This window comes from Ochlerotatus camptorhynchus, unplaced genomic scaffold (assembly GCF_037179485.1).
Source record: "Ochlerotatus camptorhynchus isolate MF236.1 unplaced genomic scaffold, CSIRO-AGI_Acam_v1.1 ptg000083l, whole genome shotgun sequence".
NCBI lineage: Eukaryota > Metazoa > Arthropoda > Insecta > Diptera > Culicidae > Ochlerotatus > Ochlerotatus camptorhynchus.
The window spans coordinates 760,811-766,911 of NW_027040573.1; the positions used below are offsets into that span (position 1 = coordinate 760,811).

The 6,101-nt window shown below is 40.5% G+C and overlaps 1 long non-coding RNA gene across 1 annotated transcript in view; it reads right to left on the bottom strand.

The window, feature by feature from the left end:
- The window catches only part of LOC135698203 (uncharacterized), an 89,897-nt gene extending 84,305 nt beyond the window's left edge, over window positions 1-5,592 (bottom strand). Inside the window, exon 1 of the long non-coding RNA XR_010517466.1 lies at window positions 5,583-5,592. This is a non-coding gene — a long non-coding RNA (uncharacterized LOC135698203). The remainder of the gene's footprint in view (window positions 1-5,582) is intronic.
- Between the last annotated feature and the right edge of the window lie 509 nt (window positions 5,593-6,101).

The following is a 6,101-nucleotide window of genomic DNA, read 5'->3' on the forward strand; positions in this document are numbered from 1 at the left end:
GAAAGAGACATGGACTTTGACGACCATTTTTTTTCGGGAAATAAATTTTAAGCAAACCCTAATAATGTTAATGTTAATTAATTTTTTACATGCAGAGCCAACATTTTCAAAAAAAATATTGCAATAGAAGACATACACCTGATGAACTGACAAACTGAAGACATACACCTGATGAACAACTGACTGTAAAACATATCTGGTACCTCTATATATGCAATTATATTAATATCCAAAGTCCATCCTTTTTTACATATTCTGCACCAAAGAAACTTTTTGCTCCGCCCCATTCATAAAAAACGGCGGGAAGTCCTATCAGGTTCTGAACCTGGAAAGATATAAAACAGCGCATGCTTTTGCTCATTGTCGCTTCGGACGGCGTGGCCCTTTCCTACCCCCCCCCCCCCTCAAATCCCACACATGAGTTGTTGCAACGTGATCAACAAATCAATATCTATGTGTCGGCCACATACTTAACAAAAACCATGCGTGACCACACATACTATTCATTTGCGTATAAATTTCATGTGTACTTCTGAGTGGATTCTGTTTATGTGTGGTCAAATGAAAATCATGTGGAATTTCACATGGATATTTGTCAAGAAAAATGTGTAAATTGTTTTGAGTCAACCATAACCGAAACATTGAAATACTTGAAAATTTTAAGATAAAGTATAATAGTCAAAAATGTATGAAAAACATCAATTTTGTGTGGTTCTACGTCATACTGCGGTCGTGTCTAGGATAAAACCCTTTATTTTTTTTTTCGTTCCCCGCGTTATAGGCGATCCTGATTGGTTGACTAGTAACCGATTTTCTATTACATCTAGTTCTCCATGAGAAATGTTCGCGAGTCATAATAACTTTTCACAAACTTGTCTATCACTGGGCATCATTTATTTACTTTTCTCTCAATAGTTAGGGGTTAGTTTATTTTATTTTCTTTATTTTAAATCATTTATTTTATTTCATTTTTAACTCAACTGTATCTACTACAAAAAGAGTGGCTGTTCTATTTGTAAACCACATATTGAAGTGCTACAAAGGAGGAAAGCAGCAAGTTTTGTGAAGGGGACATCTAACGAGAGCCTTTCAGCACCGAAAAGGGATAAAACTGGGATGTCCTCTCTTGTCTATCATTTTTAACTTAATGTGAGTAGATACGCCTAAACCAAATCGCCACTCATCCTGGCTTTCATTGATTGCCGTATAACGTCGAGAACATGGAGGAGATAGTACGAATGATCAGGGAGTACCTAAGGTGGTCTAAATCTAAACGATGGTGTTCATGCGAGAATCGACCGGGGATGTGATTTCCAAAATTGTGGTTGATGGCCGAACCATTTCGGTATTTCGGGGTCTATTTGACAGCTCGGCTTGAGCGACTAATGACTGTTAGAAGTCGTTGCCGATATGCTGTGCGAGGTTCAAGAGCTACTATGGACTAGTATCAGCCGTCATGGCAACTAAGTCGTGTGATGTACGAGTCGATGATTGCCCCTGCGACGCTGTATGGAACCCAAGTAGCGGTACTCACAAAATATAGTCGGAAATCCATTCAAGGATATGAACGCCAAGTAGTTCAGAACATGGCTCATTTCCTGCTTCCGTGATCCGGCTGTTAGATAAACGGCGAATCACTAAGAAGGTACGCATGTACAAAATGCGCCGGTGGGGAATGTACGGCGACGGGACTCAACACATCCTCTTCATTGTGCTGTTCCCATTTGCGGCCATACCAGTCAAGCTTCACATGATGGGAACAATGCATGAATTTGTCTATTGTGTAGCAAAAGCACAATCATACTCTTATGCACCAATTGTTGACCAAATTTGCAACCCGAAAGATTTTCTAGACCAAACCGGGTATCGAACCCACCGCTCCCGGCTCGGTAATACCGTGCCTAACTGACTTGGCTATCTGAAGCCCTTGGCGTCCATTGCGTCATGTTCGGGAAATCATCAAGAATGAATAATATCAAAGGATTTATCGATCTATTACTACTGAACATTACTGATAGCCACGTGCGGTTTTGCCTAAAAAAATAATTATTGCTTAAATACATTTCCCTGTTGTTGTTTTGAATCTTACCCGTTTTTCAAGGATGCTGCTAGTATGAGTCTGTTATTGTTTCACAATCGTTTCCAATGATTATTTCCCAGTAATCCGAGCTGAAGTGTGCCCACTTGAGCAGTTTTCATTCTTCGCTTGGAGCTCTTTCCATCCTTTGGCCATTAGTCGGCGGCTGATTCACTGCAATCCATCGTATGCTCCATGTTTGAGAAAACCATAATAAACTAAGATGCCAGGAAACGGAATAAATATAGTAAACAGGTCCGCCATCCACTCCCACTTTGGTTCTATGCCAATAACTAACTAGGAGCCAGTGACGGGAAATTGCAGTTTGCTTAATCGGATATAAATTCATAGCAATTATCGTTCAAGATGTGCCGGCGTAATTAGCTCCAATTCCAATAATATTGTGTTTTTGAATAGAGCATTATACCAAGCCTCGAAGGTTTAAGTACTGCCACGTGGTGTGGTGTGGTGTGAGGGAGCATCTGGACTTGCAAGAGTTTTCGAGAGCTTCGCATCCGAAGTAGGATGAAACTTTTACAAGAATTACTTACTTTGTTGGAGATAAATTCAAATGCGCTCTTGAACACACTAGTGTGCAAACTGTATCGCCTTATGTATGCTTTCTGGAATGATCGGTATTAAAGTTTTAATTCGGATTAATTAAATTGAAGCGATACGAGTGTTCTACTAAACAATTTAAAGCGTAACTGAACGATTATCCAAGAAAGCGCCATTATTTCTGGTAGCGTAGAACGTCGACCGCTGGCAACCATTCTGGAACACGATTCCCGATTCCAATTCAATGACACCGGCACAGTACGACAGAGAAATAAAGCTTTTAAAAACGTTCGCCTTGCGCAAATTGATCACTTGCATTCAACGCCCCCACACTGTAAATCGCTGAAGCATGCTTTTAATTTCCCGCAAATATTTGCAGTACGTGACAATCCATACATTTTCACCCGGTGGGAAACACCACTCTCAAGTGCAGTCGCAAAAAATCAACTGCGGCATGGTGCCGGCACTGGAAAATAGCAAAAAAAAAATGTACCCTAGCTGGTGAAAATTCAATGATCGGGCTTTCAGAAACAATGTCGTTTATTGGTAGACGTAAAAAGAAGAGTGTCATGAATATTTGACGGATTTCATGTAGTTGTAATGGCTATGACATCCAATATTACGCTATTCTAACGATAAATTGTGGAATATTCACAACAGCTTTTGTAAACAATAACTAAAATATCAATTTGTAGAAAATGCTAGCTGGCCCAGGCCAACTAACACCACCACCAGGTAGGGTAAAGTTTCTCTAACCTGATAGTGGTGTTAGTTTGCGTGGTAGAGCAAGCAGTTTGGACAAAAGGACGTTTGCATCATGGATTAAAAAAGCAGTTACGGCTATTCGATAATTTATACCTGAGTTGATATATTGTTTCGTAAGTGGTTCTCTATGGAGCATCCCAAGCAACACCATTTGTTTCTCAGCGAGCAATAACAACTTGTAACGCGATTGACAACAAGTGTGACTAAATCAAGGTCTAAATGATGGACAACGCACCGCATATAAAACTTCAAGCGCAGAAAATGGAGTCTCCTTGAAACTTATGTTTGTTGCAAACCGGTTGCATGCAACATGATATTTTGATGACTCAAGTTGCAACATGGATTAATTGAAAAATAAGTGCATTGTATAACGGCGCCGGTGGTGTAGTGGTAAGCGTGATTACCTCTCACCCCAGGAGGCCTGGGTTCAATCCCAGTCAGCGCCGCCGGGATGTTCTGAGGCATAACATCTCTGATCACGTCTTCCTTCGGATGGGAAGTAAAGCCGTTGGTCCCCGGTTCATGAGTTGATGGGTCGATAGGTAGGGTCCAGGTGTGGGAGCTGCCTTCCTGGCACGTGGGTAGCATTGGTGCTCAGCACGGAAAACAAGATCGACGGAAAAAAACAAACCAAAGGAAAAAAAAAAAAAGTGCATTGTATTTATTTCTGGTGGATAACATATGGCTGCCAGTCTTATAATTGTGTACATTGCGGGTCAGAATGTATAACAGTTAGCTTAACTTTTTTAGAGCTGTCCATATACCACGTGCACACTTAATTTTTTTCGCCGAGATTCCAACAGCCGAGTAGTTCTGCAATTTATTTTGCTGAGATTCAGTAAAACAATTGCCGAGACTCAGCTAACAAATAACATTTTGCTGAGATATCAGCTAACAAACAGTTATTTTGCAGTGATATCAGCAAACGTAAATGCCGAGGTAATCGGCTGTTGGAGATTCTACCGAGCTAGATTAAGTGTGTGGGCAGTTTTTAAGAGGTTTTAGACCCCCGTCCCTTCTTTTGGATCCTCCATACAGCCATATCAGTAAAGACACCGCATAGCTTCGTTAAAAATAATAATATATACCTAGTGTTTAGACTCATAAGGACCTAACTGCGATGATCGATTTTCTCTTTGAGCTATTACCGTTAAGTAAACCAATTTTCGGAAGCTTGCTATAATTGGTTGAATTGGCTAGCAAAAGCAATATCAACCCCCCCAATAAATGTTAATCCAGCCGAGCTATTAAACAAAGAGAAAATCGATGATGAAGGGTATCGTTCATTGCAGTTAGGCCCTTATGATTCTGAATGCTAGAATTAATCTAGCTGAAGACAACATTTTGAACAAGATGCAATGTTTTTTTTTTTTGAGCTTGCATGATGGAGAAGAAATTGGTTCGCGGAGATTGCACTGTTGATGTTGGATTTCACTTCAACCAACAGATGATCAACTTATCAATGCAATGGAAATGCAACAGACGAGTACGAACAACACAGAAGTATTGCAGGCAGCAGTGAGATTGCAAGTGGTAAATTAAACGGAGCTTCTGTCAGTCAATGCAGCAGGAATGCAGTTCAATGAAGCAGAAACTATGAATAATACGGATATGCGAATGAAATCATTGCGAGCACCAAAAAATTGAAACTCCAGGACTTTTCTGAATTCGAAGGATTTTTCGCAATTTACACAGAGGATCAATTATTGACACTGGAAACTAGTTTGAAGATTATGGTGGCTAACGACATGTTGTTTGATTATTTTGAATCCGTTTATAATTCAATTGGAAAACAGGACAGTGATCCCTTCTTCAAGGCGATTATGAGGAAAATACTCGTGTCAACGACCATCCATGTTTTCCATGGAAAGGACAATCTCATGTATTCATTCCCATCATTTGTCTAATATGTGTATTGCGTACTTCGGGCAGCAGATTTATGAATTTACTGAGAAGGCAAATGATTATGCTTTTAGCGTTTATCTTAGAAATAAAACTACAAGGGACAGCCCTATGTGGTTGTACGCAATGGTGACGTAGAAATACGTGATCTTATATTAAAAATGTTATTTGTTAACTGCAGCAGGAGCTTGTGTTTTGTGTAGGAATAGGAATTTGAGCGGGGATCTCTCTGTTTATACTCTTTAGAATGACGCGCTTGGCATAGATGACCTACAGCGACAAACAAAGAGCCACTGATTTCGATCAATAGCGGTGCAGCTTCTTCCTCCTGCTGCTGCTGATGCCGACGACCGGACACAACCACACACGGTGATTGGAACTGAATCCGATCAGCGGTTGTGAGCACCCATGATAGCTAGCTGCTTGCGGGAAGCCTTTCGTTGTAAAAAGGAGAACACGACCACTCACCACGCGGTGATTTCTGATCGATTTCTGATAAAATTATTGAAATTGGTCCAGGGGCAGCTGAGTTATTAACGTTCAAAATCTTTCATAATTTTGTTTCATATTCCATTTTCACCCCATATAGAAATCACAGACGTAGTCCTACGTCAAAAAATACCGAGATATAACGCCATGAAAAAGGACCGGTTGAGCAAATGGTGGAGTGTGTGCGTCGAAAGAGAACGCCGAAGCCGGTTATTACTGAATCTGAAGATTTAGCCAGGACGGATACAGATGCGTTGCAGTTATAATAGCATCGATAGCAGCAGCTCATCTATTCACCCTCTTTGAGCAT